This window comes from Epinephelus fuscoguttatus, linkage group LG24, assembly GCF_011397635.1.
Source record: "Epinephelus fuscoguttatus linkage group LG24, E.fuscoguttatus.final_Chr_v1".
NCBI lineage: Eukaryota > Metazoa > Chordata > Actinopteri > Perciformes > Serranidae > Epinephelus > Epinephelus fuscoguttatus.
Window position 1 is genome coordinate 6,220,773 of NC_064775.1, and position 20,602 is coordinate 6,241,374.

The window sequence follows — 20,602 nt, forward strand, 5'->3', positions numbered from 1 at the left end:
TGAATGCAATATTTTAAAAAACACCTAGGGGGAAATTCTTAAAATTTGACACAAACATCCTCCTGTACTAAAAAATGAACTGACTTGAATTTAGTTATAAAAGGTCAAGGTCAGTGTGTCCTTCCATCCATCTCATTCTCAATAATACAATATCTCAAGAAAGCCTCGATGGAGATTTTTTAAATCGCCTGCTCACCCTGCTCACATTAATTCCTGTCTCTGTCTCTTTTCACCACCATTGCACTACATTTTGCAAAATATGAAAGTACAAAACCTGTGATTTTCTACACTAGATCATTTATGTTTCATTAAATGCGTTTCCTCAATCAGGACAAACTATATACTTGTTACTATACTATACTTGTTTTCCAGGCATGAGAAAGTGAGAACCTTGCTGTGCTTACAAAACTATCTGCAAATGGCATCATTTGTGATCTGCATCTGTGAGTAGTGCTTGCAAAATGGTTTTGTGAAACTGGCCCCAGGTTGCCTCCAGGTTGCCTTGGGGCAAGGATAAGAAGTTGATATACCCTGTTTGCCCCAGTTGAGGAACCTTGACCAAAGCTTAAAGGGATAGTGCACCCAAAAATGAAAATTCAGCCATTATCTACTCACCCATATGCCGAGGGAGGCTCAGGTGAAGTTTTAGAGTCCTCACAACACTTGCAGAGATCCATGGGGAGAAGAGGTAGCAACACAACTCCACCTAATGGAGGCTGACGGCGCCCCAGATTCAAACGTCCAAAAACACATAATTGAAACCACAAAATATCTCCATACTGCTCGTCCGTAGTGATCCAAGGTCCTGAAGCTCTGACATAAAAAGTTGTTTGGAAAAATGTCATTTGAACTCTAGCCTGTAGCTCTAACTGCCTCTCTGTGCTCCGTGCTTGCGTGTTGCTACCTCCTCTCCCCTTGGATCTCCGCAAGTGTTGTGAGGACTCTAAAACTTCACCTGAGCCTCCCTCGGCATATGGGTGAGTAGATAATGGCTGAATTTTCATTTTTGGGTGCACTATCCCTTTCAGCGACTGTCCAAAATTCTTGGGAGAGGGATGCTACGCTGATATATTGACCAGGTGCTAACTGGTGTGGCGTAGCACTAGACGCAGGATTAACCGGCTCTGCAGAGCATTCACACTGCCGGGCATCTCGGGAGCCACAAGGGGTACAATCATCAGGGGCACGTAGGAGGCTGCTCAAGTAGCCTCGAGACTGGTATTCAGAAGGCTTGATCTGTGGGGTAGTGCTGCTGAGACAAGTCTGATCAACCCTGGTTGAAACACTGACGGCCCCAAGTTAGACTCTCTCCCAGTGCACCCTGGGGTGTATCTCCGAATCAATGGATTGATGACTTTTTGAGTCAGCATCTAGTGGCTGTTTGTGGTACTGCATCTTTCACCTTGAATCCATGATACCACGATGGGAGCCATTTGGGTTCACGGAGGAAAATATTTTGTCATACAGGGTATATCGTGGCACGTGACTGCAGTTCATTGTGGTCTAAGGCTACGGCTGCTGGAGATATGAGTATCTCCTCTCCTAAAGTGGATCCCTCCCTGTGTGATAGCTAAATGTCAGAAAAAGCCATGGCTTTTTGATTCTGACACCAAAACCTGACATTTACTGTTCATGATTTACATCTCAGAAACATTCTCAGATATCAAACTCTCTAACAATGTAGAGCAGAGCTGTCACACCTTGACATCACATCATCAACAACTGACCAGGTATCCACAAAAAAGCACCAAAAAATGAGAACATGGAAGTCACTAAACCATCGTATGCCTAGAACAGGGCCGGCTGTGGCTCAGGAGGTAGAGCACCTCGTCCAGTAACTGGAAGATAAACAGTTCAAGAGTGTCCTTGCAAAGGAACCGGCAAAATACTTGTCTCACTTAGCCTAGTCTCGCTCACCAGACCTTTCTCAAGAAAAGAAAGGTCTGGCTGGGCCGACTGTCACTTTAAGATTGGAGAAAAAAACGCCCCGGCTGCTTGTATTTCTTTCAATCAATCACAATTGTTCTTGGCGGTGCCACAGCAACGGTGCGCTTACAAATATATTGCCAGGGGGAAACGCTCCATATAGGCTGAATCCTTCACAGCTGACCGGGTTCAAATCCAACCCACAGACAAAGGAAAAAAGGTCTGGAATCACCGTGTTACCATTCTGTTATAGGGAGAAAACATGCTCTAGCTTGTTTGTGTTTCTCTAAATCAATCACAGTCATTCAGGGCAGTACTAAGCCCAGGATGCAGCTATGGTTCCCTTGAGAAATAGTGTTGGGGAGTCCAGGGACAGAGCTAACTGTTGGCATTACAAGGCTAACATTAGCTAACTATTTTTAATGTCAAGAGTCAATTCTTTTCAGTGTCGGTGTTAGTTTGTGGGGTTCGGCTCAGTTAGGACGGTCCAAGATCAGACCCCAAGCCCAAAAAGGACTGTATTCAGGTATAGTTTGGATACAATTTGTTAGATTTGGCAAGTAGCCACTGACTAGCCTTGTCAAAGGGGATTTTAAAAGTGGTAACTGTTGATAGCAGAAGGGAGGGAGAATGCCGCCCAAAATAGCCAATGGCAAGCTTAGTGCCACAGTCTACACCCAGTGAGTCAGACTAGAATGCTGAACCCCAAATTGGTACCGAAGGCTGTGCCACTGTTGTGCGAATGTGTCATTGTTTAGATGAGATCCTGATGAGCAGATTGGCACCTTACATGACAGCCTCTGCCATCAGTGTATGAATGTGTGAATGGGCATATGTGGCACGTAGAGTTAAGTGCTTTGAGTGGTCAGAAGGCGAGAAAGGCGCTGTATTATTTGAAGTCCATTTGCTGTTTAACATGCACAGTTCAGTGGCTGATCACATAATCCCTAAGCTATGAGAAGGAATGTCCATCCTCATCTCTTTTCCTTCATTGTATCTTTCATTTTCATACCTCTTCCACCCTAATGCAAGATATGACAGCCAGCAGATAAGAGAACTTCAGTAATATCCTCTAGGGGCAGCTTTTGCCTTTCTGCAAGTGTAGGGAAGTGTTGTGTTTGATGTAGCCTACTAACTGTCTGCAGGGGTTGAATGAAGGTAGGCCTGTGCTGAGCCTTTGTGCAGACATGCTGCTCTTTAGCTATCACAGAGAACAGAGAGTTTGATTTTAAACCCCTCAATGACAGCTGTATCTTCACAGACACCTTTGAGTCATCTGAAACAAAGCCGTCATCTCTTCTCAACGCCGTGGAGTGTTTCATATTAAGCCTGTAACGTCAGTCATTCAGATTCCAGGGCCTGGGCTCAGTGGCATCTTAAACTGTGCAGATGAACGTGCTTTAAAAATAAAATGCTAATGTGACAGCTCTTATGTCTGGATAATGGCTTAATGGTGACACAAACAAACTAAATACTGGAGTTAAAGGGTGAGCACGGGAAAAGAGAAAAACATTAAGCATTTTGATGAAGGTGAAGAGCTACTAGGTATTCTTGGGTGTTGACCACATTGTTTGAGTTTGTGCAACCCAACTTCAATAAGCCCTCCAATGTTCTTGAAATGTCAGCTGATCTGACGCCTCTATAAGAAGGACATTTGCAGGGTAAAACAGTCAGTAGCAATCTTTAACAAATTATTAGGAGGAAAAGGCAGCACTCCATAAATTCGATTCCTCCAGCTGCGCCTTATAACTAGTAACTAGCGTAAACCCGAGCCTGTCACAATAATGTGCCCGTCGTAACGACCCTACGCCACTGACTACATGGTTACAATCATGACCACATTGTGACAGTTACAGAATGACGGCGTCATGGTTAAAAGACCAGTGCTCACAATGGAAAACAGCAGTCGTCTTGGTTTCAGCAAGTATCAGTAAATTACCTTTGTGAAAAGAAAAACATGCAGAAGGAATTTTAAGTTATCTTATGAGCTCCGGACCCATACTGGAGGTGTAGTGGTACACGCATGTATACCATATACTAGACTTGGGTCGATATCCTGTTTGTCCATTTCAGTCCAGTGTATGAGCTTAAACCGGTTTGGTTTTATGCAAACCAGCGCTAAATCCAACTTGTAATGTGTTAGTGATAACTACTGTATATGACAACCTGATTAACATAGCAGGGCTGTACGTTAACCTTTGCACACAGCACTGGAGCTACAGAGGTTTAAAGGTTTGCAGCACAGGCCACAAAATTATGACATGAGTATAAAAGTATCAAGTAGGCCTAAATCCACTGTAGTTTGAAACCATTAAAAAGTCATTTTCTATGGCCTATCATAAATCTAGTGCTGCAAAATGGTTTAAATATTTTTAACTATTTAGGCTTTTAATCTCATTTATGCATCAACAGATAAGCCAAGGCAGGGAAGGAGCAAGAGACACTTTGTCCTCGTTATATCCTTTGTTTCCTTTGTTCTCAATACACTCCAATCCTTGAAGAGCTGATTTTGTACACTTGCAAACACCTGGTATCTTGACCCAGTGCCTCACTCCAATTTTTTCTTACTTACTTTTGTAGTGTTAAGCTCGAGTCAGCAAACATTAGCATGCAAACACATGAAACTAAGATTGTAAACATGATAAAGAATATACCTACTAAACATCAACACACTGATATGTGCATCAAAGTGCTGCGAACTCTGAGTGTGGTTTATACCATGACCTCAATCTGCATGTATTTCGACTCTATCTAGCATTTAAAATGTATAGTGGTTTGGAGTCAACATATTGATTGTATTTGTTGCATTGTTTATTGCATCAAATTTGTTGTTATTTCTGTGACATACTGTGCAGTAACTATGTCACAGTTTGAGGCCTGTTTCATACAGAAGATGACAAGACTACAAATTGATTCACTTATAGAAATATCAGGCACTTACCCGCAGTGTGCCGGCCCCAGCACATACAACACAAGTGGCTGATTATTTTAACAAACACATGCAATACCATTTTGAGGAAATGACACAGGAGCTCCTGTATGAAATTTTATATTTTCAATTTGAAGGTGATGATTGAAGTGAAACGTGGCAGGGGTCGCAGGAAGAGAGTCATCACGGCGAGGAGGCGGTGCGGGAAATGGACAGTGCTGATGTTCGATGAGTGACTGTAACTGCTAAGCCAATGAAGACACCAGCTCTGTGAGTGCCACAATAACAAATCAACCCTGTGACACACTGCTGTCGCAGATTAAAAGCTAATGCGACTATCTCTGCTGTCATTCTGCTCCACTTAGCCATCTCTGCTTTAGATGTTTTGGAGATATTTTTTGTGTGTTTTGTTTTGTCAAAGCATCTATTTGGATGAGCTATTTGCTGTTCCCTTTCATTATCCCCCAGACCTGCTGTGCTGCTTTTCAATTCAGGCAAAATGAGCCCGCCATCTCGGCAACTGTAATTGCTGAAAATTAATTTGCAGGGTGCAATTATCTGGACTATATTTTCTTACAACAGCATTTGCTCAAAGGAGGGTATAGAATACACACATAACATCTTCTCTGAGAAAAAAGGACAGGCGGCATCAACCATCAACAAGACAGCTTCCATTCATGGAGATTTACTCAGCTGCTCACCAAAACAACCCATTTTAAACTGCGTCCTACTTTTGGCCATTTTATCAGCAGTGATTAGCCACGGCACAGCCGTGTCCATATGCAGGTTGAGGCCGACAGGGACGTCCATCTCCTCCCAGGGAAAAACCATCTGCCCCTCAAATCCCTCCAGTGCATCTGTTGCATTCTGTGGATGACAGTCTGCTATAGAGAGCAGCGCCCAAAGCTAATAAATGCTTAAAACTGTAACGTTTCCCCAGCCAACACCAACTCCTCAAAGCAACATTTTGTTATCAACCAACATTTCTTCCATCCCTCATAGTTATTTCAGACAGCACAGTTGAGAGATGATACACATTTCAACATGCATATCAACACAGTTTTTGTTTGGAATCACAATGAAGGCTGCGTAAAGGGCTATGATATCGCTGACCTTTAAAAGGCAGTTTTGGTATGAAAACACAGAGATTGGGGTTACATAAGGAAAAGCTCTCCGACAAGTTATAAAACAAATGGAGAGAAGTGAGACATAGCTCCGCAGAGAAACTGAGCAACACTGCTGCAAACAAATGAGGCTCGGTGGCTTTACAGTACGGATGTGATTGGTGAACTGTTAATCAGTTAACTGCCAAGAATATATTTGTTTGGTCTTTCATGTTCACTACTCTTAAGCTTACTGTAGTATGCACAAGCCTGGTCTTGGGGTACCAGTGGTGATCACCAAATGAGCAGCACTGGTAGCTACCTAACCCTAACCCATCTGACCCAGATGGTGCGCAGTACAAAGCAACCAATGCTAACGTTAGCTAACTAGTACAGACCAGTAATGTATATAGAGACCTGGATACAGCATTGGTGGCTTGACCCCATTCATTCCTGGTAAAGTTGCTCAGAGGTGCATTAAACAAACAAAAGCTTCATTTCTGCGATATGAAATTACCCGGATGGTTGGTGCCATTTCAATGTCACTTGGGCCATAAAGCAGGCACACTTCAGACTTATGGCCGCCAAGCACAGCCGAGTGCAGCTGACTTCCGGTTTAGTGCTCCGCTAACTTGAATGGGGATAGAATAATTTAATCTTGCAGCTCTTGTAAACTTAAACCTGATAGTAGTATGAGTTGAGATCGAGTCTCTTTCCCAATGTAAGTCTCTGGGAAAAAGTATTTTTTGGCCCAGTGGCATCACGTGATGAACCCAAGAAATTGTAGTACCATTGTTTGACCGATACAAATATTAGCTTCAAAGCCCAGTGCACTTTGAAGTGAGCAATATACTCTGCATGTTGAGGTAGCCGACTGTCTGTCGAAAAAAAACACTAGGAATTAAAAATCAAAGGCAAGATATTTACATCACAAAACATTAAAATTTCACCGCCTTTAAATGGTCAAGTGGACCGGTTATTTCCCCCTACTTCAAGTCTTTACGCTAAGATAAGCTAAGCTAAGCTAACCATGTCCTGACTGCAGCTCCGTCTGTACCACCGAAGTCGTCGAATACCGGTGCTTGGCCAGTGACTTCAGGCGCCAGGCAAAGACGAAAAAAGACATTCTTTCACATCGGCACGATATGTGGCCGGTTGCCGTTATTGTTTAATGGTGCCTGGCAGCGTTCGTGGGAAAGGATGGGTGGCAGGCGTTGTGCTTTTGTTGTCTAAACCCAATCATGTGCATGTGTTGGCTATATGTAACCATTTGTTGTTGAAGGGGAAAAAAAGTTAACTGGTGGTGTTGTATAGACGTAGTTCGTCTGTCTTTCTATAACAAAGCAAGTAAATCTCTCCAACCTGATGACCTGAATCAGTGTGAAGCATTTGCAGGCGGAGGAGAGGGGCTGACGTAATAGAAGCCAGTGGACACTGCTGATTAGTCAGGACCATGGCAGCGGCACACATTGTCAAAAGCACACACAGAGCACCATTTGTCATGTTGTTTTGCCAAAGCGACAGATGACTCCGCTCACCCTCCTCCCCTCACTCTCGTCCAGTGTGCTGGCCAAGACCAAAAGCATGTTTTGCAGGGTTTTTTTTCATTTATTTCCCTTTTCTTTCAGCAGGGTCTGAGCTGCAGCTGCAACCTTCTGCCATTCTGTGTCATGTCAGAAGGCATCACCTCATCCTCTGACTCACGACCGGAGTTGATATCCGCCGCTGACGACTGTCGTGAGACCGCCACGGCGACAGCACATTTCCCTCCCGCTCCTCACGTGTTGTCGTCACTCCACCGCCGGGGGGGGAGGGAATTTTGGAGTGGTAATGACCTCCTCCCAGCCACGGCTGTCCTTGCAGAGACGGAGGAGTCATGAAGGAGGGGAAAGAGGCAGCTGCAGGGAGGCTGAGTACCTGCCCTCTGGCTACTACAGAGGCCACTAACAGACCAGAATAGAACAGAATGATGCAGAATAAAAAGGAGAATAACACGGATAATTGAGGTCAGGTGAGGATAGATGCCTCATTCAAAAATATGTAATGAATGTAATGAATGTATGTAATAAAAGCTTATAATAAATAAATATACTGGACTTGTTTGCATTAACAAACAGCACATGGAAATCAAACTAATATTAATCATCGGATGTGACTTTGAGTAACAGGCAAACAAGTAAGTTCCCCAAATGTCATGTTGTTCCTTTGCAGCAGATAAATCACACACACTTTATCATTTTAAAGGGCGAGTTCAATTTTTTAAAGTGCGGTTGCATGAGATTCTTATCCATAGTCAATGTATTACCAACAGTTGCTGCTCAGGTCCACAGTCACCTTAGACATAGCAATCTGTTTGAACATTTTTAGTCTAGTTTTCGTTGCTTTAAAGGTACCAAGACATCCTTGGTAAAAAAAAAATCTGAGTGCAGCTTTCAATACCATTTCATATAATAGCCCTTTAAAGAGACTAGCTGCCATTAATATCACTGGCACCACTCTTGCCTCATATCTTTTTTGGCCACACTCACTTTGTTCAACTTTGAAATTTCAGATCCAACTCTTTACCAGTTACTAGCGGTATTCCTCAGGGCTCTATCTTAGCCCCCCTTATATTTTTTATCTACTCTCTACCCCATGGCCATATCCTCAGAAAAATTCAGTTCCACTGCTGCACAGAACACACCCAGCTCTATCTATCCACCAAGCTAACTTCCAATTTTCTGCTTATTGGATATTAAATCTTGGCTCTAATACAACTTCCTCAAACTTAACAGTGATAAAACTGAGGTTCTCCTTGTAGGTACTAAATCTACTTGCTATGTTTTGGAGTCCGGTGGCTTTGAAGAGACCAGATATGGAACTGAAGCCGTTAACAGCTCCCTAGTTGGAACAGACTGTCTGACATTAAGGTAAAACAGTGAAAATACTCCCAGTATAACATACACTTAAACTCATATTGATTTTTTAGGGTGAGACTTTTTTTGGAGGCTAAAATATGTTTTGCTTAGTGATGTCCAAATGAAGCTTCATGAACCATCACTTGTACCTGAACCTTTTGTTGAACAAAGTGTGCCAGAGTGGACCCAAAAAATACAAAAAATGGTTCATGAAGCTTCATTTGGCCATTGCTGGTTGAAACCAAACTGAACTGCATTGCCATCCCTTGAGCCTTTTTCATTACACCAAGAGCGCCATCTAGTGGGTTCAGCAAATACAACTGGTGCTTCATGAAGCTTCATTTGGCCATTGCTGGTTGAAACCAAACTGCATTGCCATCCCTTGAGCCTTTTTCATTACACCAAGAGCGCCATGTAGTGGGTTCAGCAAGTACAACTGAAGCTTCGTTTGGCCATCACTAGTTTTGCTAAACTGAGGGTGTACTGACAGTAACCTACTGTAGTACCTCATGCAACCCCACTTCAAAAAAATGTTAACTATCCCTTTAACACACTCAGAGGTTTTGCTTCTGCAGTCTTACCTCATATGACCAGTAGCTTATGACGGTTACTGTTAGCTACTGTTAGCATTAATTAGTAAGTGATTTCCCTGCACTGACTCTTCTCCGCTTGCTCTACTATGATTCTACATTCAGCATATTCCCATAATTGCTATTTTGTGGCCTCTGGCGATTGTCCAACAAAAGTTCCATAAGCTTGCTCTAATGACAGAGTTATAAATGATCAATTTTTAATTGTCTCTTTAATTCTCTGCCTGTGAACTGGTTTCATTTGAGGGCGAGGGGATTCAGAGACAGATAAAGCAGACATGATGGATTTGAAGTAAGTTTCATGTCTCCAGATTTTCATTAAAGGATTGATCCCATTTTTTCAAGTCTTGCTGTTTTAAGTTTTATAGTGATTGACTTAGTTTTACTGTCAGCTCCTTCCTCTCCTCATCACTCCCATCTTAGAACCCTTCCTGTACAGACACACCGTCATCCATTAACTGCTCTGAAGCACAACGATGATGAACAGATGCACTTGTTTTCTTGAAAATGATTCGTTTTCTTTAATAACCCCCGAGGTGAGGGGGAGTCTGGGTTATTGCAGCTGATTGGTGAGCAGTGCTGTGACAGCCTCTCTCTCAGAGCTTCATCACGTCTGTCTTATTTGTGAGAGATTTCCCTCTCAGGGTCACTGACTCATACTGAGCAAGCAGTTTACCGTGCCATAAAGTGATACCACAGGAAAGTAACTTTTTATTCAACTCGTCAGTGTCAGTGTCACAGCAGGAGATCATGTTCCCCATCACACTGTGACACTCTGATGGGCCTCGGAGGGTTGAATGTGATGTTAAAAACATGATGCTGAGAATGCTTGGACCCAATCATTTTCAAGTGTGATTCAGTTTCTTCTTTTTACAAATTTCCACTTGTCAAATGATACCATCAGTTTTTAGATTAATTCCAGCCAGCCACTCATTTCAGATCATTCAAGTGTTTGTCAACATGTTAAATATAACAACTTAATGAGGGACCAATTTTATTCTCACTGTACATGTCACCCCTTGGACCTATCATTCGGCAACATCTCTTTTCACTGTTACGCGGATGATACACTGTTATACCTCTCATTTAAACCACATGAATTCAACAATCTAACCATACTGAATTCCTGTTTATACAACATCCTACAAATTAATAGTGAGGTTTTGATCATTGGTCCTACAGATACAGCCATCCCTTGGTTCAGTTACTGACAATGTTGAATCCACAGCAATGGACCTTGGAATAAACTTTGATAGCCAGGTATCTTTTGAACAGCACAAAGCCTGATTTTATCAATTACAAATTTTAATGACACAAAACACTCAAATGCTTTCATATTATCACTTTAATTCTCTCTTTTACCTACAACTGTGACTTATACAGAACTCAGCAGCCAGATTAAGTCCTGTCTAGGCTCTGTCTTATCACCCTATTTAGCATCACTGCACCGGTTGCCCATCACATTTAGAATACACTTTGAAATATTATTATTCACCTACAAGAACCTGGTCTCACTCTGAAGTCGCTGAAAAGCAGTGCTTGATCAGTGACCTCTGGTGTCAGACACAGGCAAAAAAGGCATCCTTTCATGTCTGCATGAACCCGGCGGCATCAGGGTGAAATGTGGCGGGACAACAACTAAAGTGAAGGTGGCGAAAGTCCATGTAGGGTGATTGTGAGGGTTGGTGGATGGGTCCAGCAACCAATGACTTTTAATTCCTTACAGTGCAGCCAGGCCACTAAGATCAGCCGTTCAAAGCTGTTTAGCAGCTCCACCGACCAGACTGAAAACAAAGGGTAACCATTCAGTGATGGCACTTGGCTTTAGAACAGCCTTCTCCTCACTGTGAGATCGGCACACTCCCCTGCAGCTTTTAAACGCCTGCATACAACTTATTTTTACAAGATGGCCCACACTTAAAATTACTATTTTCATTGTGCATAGTGTTAGTTCAGGCAGGACATGATGTCAAGTTCATCTCACATTCCAGCTACATCAGCTGATAGATCCTACCCTCTGTTGCTGCTTCCTCTGCAAGCCGCTTTGCAACCTGCCTCAACCCCAGCTCCTCCTTTTCATGCTGTGTCTGACTTATCAATGTCATTTCTGTTTGTCATTCATGCTGCTCTGTTCTGTCCCTGGGGGTCTTTGCTGCTGTTCTCCCTGCCTTAGGCTTTCCATGTAGGCGCATAGAAGGGCAGAGAGGTGTGCTCTCTCCACCATAGGCTTTCCGTGTAGGCGTATGGAAGGGCAGAGAGGTGTGCTCTCTCCACCTTAGGCTTTGCGTAGGCCCGAGAAAAGGCAGGAAGGCTCCAATGCAGAGTTTTCTTGAACAAAAGTGTTCCTGATTTAACTTATTTTGAGTATCATCATGTCTCTATTTTTATATGCACTCCATATATTTTGCACTTTTCTGTTTTACATTACTTTGTTCTTCTATTAACATTCTATCTGCTTCATAAGAGATCATCTCTTATATTTGCATCTTATCTGTCTATATTATGATTATTTCCTTTAATTAAATTATGCCTGCTTCATATGAACCTATTTCTCTTGTCACCATTTAATTTATTTGTTTAACCTTTATTATTTTTAATATGGAAATCACTTTGTGCTTAAGCTTAAAAAGTGCTATATGAATAAGACTGTTCCTCTTCTTCCTCTTGTTGATATATGTCTAAAAATAATTGCCAAAAAATAAGAACAAGAATTATTGCAGCTTTAAAAAAAAAATATGATTTATTCTGGCTTTTGTTCAGTCGAAGTAATTTTGCAGTTTTTAGAAATATAATGCAAATAAAAATACTTTTTTTTCTTTAATCCCTATCAGCAGCTTCAAAAATAACAGAACAATATTTATTAGCTCCAAAAATCTGCCAAAGGTTTAATGCTTTCCAAACCAAATGCATGATTCCTGACATTATGTTTCGTTAAATGTGATTTAATGATGAGTCATAAACTATCTCTGTCCTAAAGGGCTTCTGATATACTTTTAGCGAATCGATAAAGTGAGGCAGTGAGTAAGCTGAGTCTAGGTCGCGGGGTTTTTCTTTTACTCCCAGACTGGTTCGTAGCAAACAGAGAGCAAATCAGCAACATGTCTCCATCAGACAACCATCACTAGTCATCTCATGTCCGGCCACAATGGGCAGTGGGGGGTTAGAAGGAGAGCAAATGGAGAGTGCCATGTGCCTCTGACAGATCCCAGTGCAGCCTAATGAAGCTCACCGTCACTCTGGCTCATGTGACAGCTTCCTGAAGCCAGATGGCACTTAGTGTTATCCAAGAGACCTCGTCCTGGCACCTCCAGCTCCGCACTGTTGGAACCAAAATCTGTACGCACAGATGACCCCACTGCAGCTACGGTGGAGGCCGCAACCTGCCATACTGCTGAAAAGAGGGGAACTTTGACCATGGCCCTGTTGAAGTAGGATGACGCTACCTCACTCTCATGGGCGGATCACGAGAGAATGGGCCCCGGGGCACAGACATACAAAAGCACCACTCCCAACCTTTACTACAGAGGAACAAGACACAGGCTTTGTTGTTGTTGTTGTTTTTTGTGTCTCCTTGTAGTCATTATGCATCTTTTTGTGGTTTTGTCATAGTCATTTGTGTCTCTTTGTGGTTGTTTTGCGTCTCTTTGTGGTCGATTTGTGTCTCTTTGTTGTCATTTTGTGTCTTTTTTTGGTCATTTGTGTCTCTTTGGGGTCAAATTGTGTTTATTTTTGGTCATTAGTGTCTCTTTGTGGTCGATTTGTGTCTCTTTGTGGTCAATTTGTGTCTGTGGTGATTCTGTGTCTCTTTCTGATTGAATTGTGTCTCTTTGTGGTCGAACTGTGTCTCTTTGTGGTCATTTTGTGTCTCTTTGTGGTCATTTTGTGTCTGTGGCTGTTTTGTGTCTCCTTGTGGCCGATTTGTGTCTCTGTGGTCATTTGTGTCTCTTTGGGGTCGAATTGGGTCTCTTTGTGGTTGTTTTGTGTCTCTGTGGTTGAATTACGTCTCTTTGTAGTCATTTTGTGTCTCTTTGTAGTCAAATTGTGTCTCTTTGTAGTCGAATTGTGTGTCTTTGTGGTTGTTTTGTGTCTCTTTGTGGTCATTTTGTGTCTCTTTATGGTCATTTTGTGCCTGTGGTTGTTTTGTGTCTCCTTGTGGTCGATTTGTGTCTCTGTGGTCATTTGTGTCTCTTTGTGGTTGATTTGAATCTCTCCCTGGTCAGAACGTGCTTATTTCAGTGATATTTTGCAGGTGAAGGCCAAGGGGCCTCTGACACTTTGGGCCCCTGGACCTGTGCCCAGTAGGCCTGCTCAGTAATCCACCCATGCTCACTGACCATCCTTAATAGCATGCGTTGGTTATGCTAATGCTTGCGCCCTAGGACTTGTGCACAGCCGTTGGGGGAGGCATCTGTGGTTACGTATCATGGATCTGTGTGCACTTCCTTTGCCAATATGCTCTTGTGGAGAGAAACCCAGAGAGAGCACCTTGGCCTGCAGCACACTCCACTGTGTCTCAGATTTAAGAAGCACTAGTTGGGTGCAGTGGGGGGCAGCATAAAAGAGATCACAACTACAATGTGAGCCTGACCCCCAACCTGAACTGCCTGACCCTAACTGACAGGTGTCTCTGCTGTGTAAGCATCGGGAGTATAGTTTGAGAGTTGACCTTTTAGCCCACCAGTAAGTGCTCCAGATTGCCCGGGAGCAAACAGAGACGGTCCTCTGACAGGGACCAGTTGTCTAAGCACTCGGGACTGGTGAAAGTGAAGTCACAAAACCTGACTTCCTTGAGACTTGAGCTGGTTTGAATGGAGACTTGAAATGGAAAACAGTCACTTTGAATATTAAATCATTTGGCCTTTAGTTTAGCAGTGTAAAAGTCACTTTTAGCGTAACGTTGAAAGTAAAATGTTTGTCTTTAGAGAGCTGGGACGACACTATATTTTAATTATTTCTAGGAAGTTTCCAGGAAATAATTGTAATTTGGTACTATGGAGAAAATAGTGTTCATTTGGATAACTTCCAGTTAATTAATTCCAGTAATTGCTGGCATAACCCAGAAAGTCTTTTAGTCCGTGCACAACAGACCCTCTGTGCACTGAACATGGGAAAAAAGTGTAATTTGTCTGCAGGCAAGCATACCGAGCTTTACTTTTAAAGCAATTCCTATTTTCTCTATAATGTCCCTTGCAAGGAAAATGAAGCATTGCCTGGAATTGACGTAGACTTGCCCTCAAGCACCTTAACCTGAAAGAACATGCACATGCTGGGGTTAGCTAGAGACTTGGATTTGCACCAGAGGACCTAAAAGCAGCTGTGAGAGCCTTTACAGATGGATTGATTTAACCATAGCCACACTATGATCTGCTCTTCGATTGATTCACATTTTGGGGCAATGTTACTTGATTACTTTGGCACTCCAACAGGTAGGGGGAGCTGTGGTGACATGTGAAGCCAGCAGCCCTACAGGTTGACCAGCAGGACAATTTGGATCACTGACAAGGATGCTCTGTGGCCAGAAACAAAAACAGAAAAAATACAGTTTACATTCAGGACAACAAATGTTATTCACTTCACCTGTCAGTGGTTTTAATCAGTGATGGCCAAATGAAGCTTCATGAACCACGAGTTGTATTTGCTGAACCCACTAGATGGCGCTCTTGGTGTAATGAAAACGGCTGAAGGGATGGCAATGCAGTTTGGTTTCAACTAGCAATGGCCAAATGAAACTTCATCATTACACCAAGAGCGCCATCTAGTGGGTTCAGCAAATACAACTCGTGGTTCATGACGCTTCATTTGGCCATCACTAGTTGAAACCAAACTACATTGCCATCCTTTGAGCCTTTTTCATTACACCAAGAGCGCCATCTAGTGGGTTCAGCAAATACAACTGCTGCTTCATGAAGCTTCATTTGGCCATTACTTGATGAAACCAAACTGCATTGCCATCCCTTGAGCCTTTTTCATTACACCAAGAGCGCCAACTAGTGGGTTCAGCAAATACAACTGGTGATTCATGAAGCCTCATTTGGCCATCACTAGTTTTAATGTTTTGGCTGATTGGTGTATGTGCATATTTACTAGCAACAGCTGTGCAAATAAAATCAATGCACACCCTCCAGCCAGTGAGAATGGAGTGTTCTCCGTGGCCACTGCTCTATTATCTGGTTCTCTAAATGAAATTTATCTTGAGGATCTTGATGATGAGCACTTGAAACACTTACACTTAAATTTATAGTTTATCACTGTGTCTGAGGCAAATGAAACATGAAAAAGTGTAAATGCAAGATTTATATTACGATAACCAGCCCACCCTGACGGCAGTGACTCCACTATCCATCTTGCAGCTGGTGGAAAGATATAATAACAACTCTTTCTGGTGCCAAACTGATTCTTTACAGTCACTGCTGAGTCATGCAGCAATCTGAACACTACACAGTGTGTACAGTACATGTTGTTGACTTGTGTTTGACTTTGTTTAGCCATCATGATATTTAGTTCTATATATTTTAGCTTATTACATATTTATATGAGCCCCAGAGACGTGGTCCACACTATACTGCATGCACTGGGTACAGTAGTGCAGATGTACTCTGAAAGTGAGCTGAGGGAAACAGTGTAAACGATATAGCCACTGACAGCTGTCCAACAGGGTGTGTGAGGTTGAAGTGGCTGAGGGTGATGAGTGTCTGATGACTTCTCTCACTCCACTCACACTCTCCCTCCGCATGTATCACCCCGCCGGCACAGACGCTGTTGAAAGCTGCCCGGCCTGCAGAGCTCTTCGCACAAGATGTCTGCTTCGGCCCGGCCTCGCACTGTTCACACGCTCGCTGCGACGGGCGGTGTTGCACGTTAGCACCTTCCCCGCAGCAGCTGGAGGTATCTGTTTGAATCATTTGAAACGCAGCACACAGAAATGCTGTGAGGTGAGGGGACTGCTGTGTGTTTTGGACGGCGTTTAGCAGAGCTTGGTCGCAAGTGCTTGCAAGAAACACAAGCGGTCACATGGTCAAACAGGTTGGAATCAAACCTCCAGCACAGTGATATTAATTCCCTAAATTCCTGCCTCAGCTATGACCTGCCACGCGTGCCGTAATTGAACACACTCACAGTTTTTCTGTGTGATCACATGTTTGTGAGCTGCACTCACTTCCTGGTCTGATCTTCTTACTGTTTCTGCCTCATTAGACTTTGTTGGAGCGATGCCGCTGTGTTCCCAGATCTCATCACGGGTGTGACTGTGCTTGCTGTTCTCAGCCCTGTACTTCACTCCATTACTTACTTTTATCTAATAGAGATCCAGTGCTGGACCTAACACATTCAATTCCCTAGGAAAGGCTATAGGGAGCTGGTCATAGGCTAATTTCTTAACATTTTACTCTTTTAAATCACCTGGTCTGTTTGTTTTGGAGAGGAAGAGACCTCTGTGGATAATTCTACTCCCGGTAATAACCTCCTGAACGTTTGGATGTTAAGCTATCAAAGACAAAAGGTGAGCAGACATCAGCAGGTGCTGGGCTGACAGCCAAACTCCAACATGCCAAACAGCATCAGAAAAACACTGATTTTCAACCTGAAACTGATTTATTCAGTGTTTTTACTCATTGAAATCACATGTTGTGTTTCTTTTGAAGAGGAAGAGACCTCTGTGAAAAATTCGGCTCCCAGTAAAAAGCTCCTGAGCATCTGGATGTTAAGCTATCAAAGACAAAAGGTGAGCAGACATCAGCAGGTGCTGGGCTGACAGCCAAAGTCCAAAACACCAAACAGCATCAGAAAAACAGTGATTTATAACCTGAGACTGCTTTATTCAGTGTTTTTACTCACTGAAATCACATGTTGTGTTTCTTTTGGAGAGGAAGAGACCTCTGTGGCAAATTCAGCTCCCGGTAATAACTTCCTGAACATTTGGATGTTAAGCTATCAAAGACAAAAGGTGAGCAGACATTCGCAGGTGCTGGGCTGACAGCCAAACTCCAACATGCCAAACAGCATCAGAAAAACACTGATTTGTAACCTGAACTGCTTTATTTGGTGTTTTTACTAGTTTAAATCACCTGCGCTGTTTGTTTTGGAGAGGAAGAGACCTCTGTGGATAATTCGGCTCCCAGTAATAACCTCCTGAACAATAAACACTGAGGGAATTCTAACCGGGAGAAAGTTCCAGCTGGTTGCAATCTGCTGCCACTAAATCTCCCGAAATCTTACACATGGTTTCTTTAAAACTAAGTGCCATTGGTCAGAACCAAATACCAGTGAGTCCAGTTGTGTTCAGACCCACACTGAGTGCTGTTTAGCATCACAGTCTTAAGTTGTGTCACTTTCCTGTGCACAGATGGCTTCCCTCCAGTGACTGCAATGACTCAAGAATTTAACAGGAGCACACAGGGTGAATCTACTGCGTGTCAATTAGTGTCGATGGAACGCTCGTCTCTGTCAATGCCACACACATTTTGCAATTTGGGGCCGGACGTGTTTTTACATCAGAACCTGCAGCCTAACAAGATCACCATTTCTACATTGTCACTCTGGTTTTTCTGTCAGTTTCTCTCTCTCTGCTCCGCTCACCTTCCTGTCTCTATCTGTATCCTCATCTGCATTCTCTCTCTCTCTCTCTCTGTCTCTCTCTTCATCTCTCTTTTTTTTCTCTCTCTCTCTGCGGTGCACACTTTTCCAGAACACCTTTTCCCCCCGGCTCTCAGGCAACTAAATATAGTGACTGGTGCAGACAGCTCGGCCTTATAACAAATGGTAAGCAGAGCAGAGCAGCGGCGGTGGTAGCATGAGCATAAGGCTTCATTTTGAACAATGAACCATATGCAAACAGCACTGGACCCACACAGCACATACGTTCAATTTAAATGGTAAACAGACCTGTACTTGTATAGTGCTTTTTACACTACGAGTCACATTCACCAATTCACATACACATTCATATACTCAATTGGGTGTGTTTATTTGCTCATTATACTCCATTTTCCCAAATCTGTCTTCACAAATTAAAACAATTCTTTGTCCATTCCTGCAGTGGCAGGACCTGCGGTCATTTTGTGTCTCTTTGTAGTCATTTTGAGTCTTTTTGCAGTCATTTTGAGTCTCTCTGCAGTCATTTGATGTCTCTCTGCAGTCATTTTATGTCAGCAGTCATTTTGTGTCTCTTTGCAGTCATTTTAAGTCTCTGCAGTCATTTTGTCAGCAGTCATTTTGAGTCTCTTTGCAGTCATTTTGAGTCTCTGCAGTCATTTTGTGTCGCTTTGCAGTCATTTTGTGTCTCTTTGCAGTCATTTAATGTCTGTTTGCAGTCATTTTGAGTCTCCCTGTAGTCATTTTGAGTCTCTTTGCAGTCATTTTGAGTCTCTCTGCAGTCATTTTGTGTCTCTTTGCAGTCATTTAATGTCTGTTTGCAGTCATTTTGAGTCTCTTTGCAGTCATTTTGAGTCTCTCTGCAGTCATTTTGAGTCTCTTTGCAGTCATTTAATGTGACTTTACAGTCATTTTGAGACTCTGCAGTCATTTTGAGTCTCTCTGCAGTCATTTTGTGTCTCTTTGCAGTCATTTTGAGTCTCTCTGCAGTCATTTTGAGTCACTACAGTCATTTTGAGTCTCTTTGCAGTCATTTGATGTCTCTTTGCAGTCATTTTGAGTCTCTTTGCAGTCATTTAATGTGACTTTACAGTCATTTTGAGACTCTGCAGTCATTTTGAGTCTCTTTGCAGTCATTTTATGTTTCTTTGCAGTCATTTTGAGCCTCTTTGCAGTCATTTTGAGTCTCTTTGCAGTCATTTTATGTCTCTCTGCAGTCATTTTGTGCCTCTTTGCAGTCACTGTGAGTCTCTCTGCAGTCATTTTGTCTCTGCAGTCATTTCATGTCTCTTTGCAGTCATTTTATGTCTGTAGTCATTTTGAGTCTCTTTGCAGTCAGTTTGTGTCTGCAGTCATTTTATGTCTCTCTGCAGTCATTTAATGTCTGTTTGCAGTTATTTTGTTTCTCTTTGCAGTCATTTTGAGTATCTTTGCAGTCATTTTATGTCTCTCTGCAGTCATTTTATGTCTCTTTGTAGTCATTTTGAGTCCCTTTGTTGTTGCTCTGTATGTCTTTGTAGTTGTTATATTTCTTTGTGGTCATTTCAAGTCTCCTCCTGGTACGTTCATCGCTGCTTGACATTTTGCAGGTGTTGGCCAAGGGGGCCCATGACACTGTGTCAGGTAGGTTGGTTCGTTAACTTGACGTGACACGACAATGCAATATTACGCCTTTATGTAACTTCAAGTAAAAAAAGGTTGGCTTTGGGTTCCACACAGGACACAAACCCCAGTGTCCCGGGTCGAAGTCCTGTGTTTGTCGCTTTTTATACTATGTGAACTGACTTCTCCTTTGATTCAGAGCTATAGATGAATTATGGTGCATAATTGTTGCACTATAAGGTATGAGTAAGAGTGAATAAGAACAGACCAGCTGCTGTTATAATTCTCAGATCATGACCTGCTCGTTTGTGTCGTTATAGAGGGTATGAACACATGATGCATTTTGTTTAAATTGGAGAACTTTCCTCATATTTCAGGGTGTTGAATCTATGATTGAAGGGCTTGGAGAATCAGGTGTAAAAGCTGAGCTCCTAGTGTGCAGACAAGTAGACAGTGTTCCCTCCACAGAGGCACTGTTTGCCTGATAGAGGATGTTTGAAAAGGAGAGGCATGTTTCTAAACCACACATCACTATTCATGTCACCAGAAGAGAATGTGAGAACAAGCTCGCAGCTCATGCCAAACTCCGGTGATGAGAATTTTTTTTTATTTAAGGCTGAGTTTTCCGTCGAGCCGACAGCATTATCAAACTGCTATTTCCTCCCGTATAGCCTTCCGTCTTGCAGAGGGAAGAGTGTGACTGCACTTCTGAAGCACATTTAATGGTTTCCTCAACTGAAATTTCAAGCTTGTAGCTGAGGACTCACACTTTCTTTACTTCTCAGACATGTGCAGCCCAGCTTCAGACCTTATTTTACAGCGGTACATCCGATGAACCTGCCCGTTTACGTCATCTGTGCGTGAAATATCCACATAATTGATGTTAAATTTTGCAGCCTTGACTCAGGTTTTGTAAATCCACCCTGAGGGATGAACTTGCAGTTGCCAATTAGGCATTACAGGCTT

The 20,602-nt window shown here is 42.7% G+C and overlaps 1 protein-coding gene across 2 annotated transcripts in view; it reads right to left on the reverse strand.

Annotated features, from left to right (window-relative positions):
• nlgn4xa (neuroligin 4 X-linked a) overlaps nucleotides 1-20,602 on the reverse strand; it is a 147,735-nt gene that overhangs the window by 56,290 nt on the left and 70,843 nt on the right. The window lies entirely within an intron of this gene.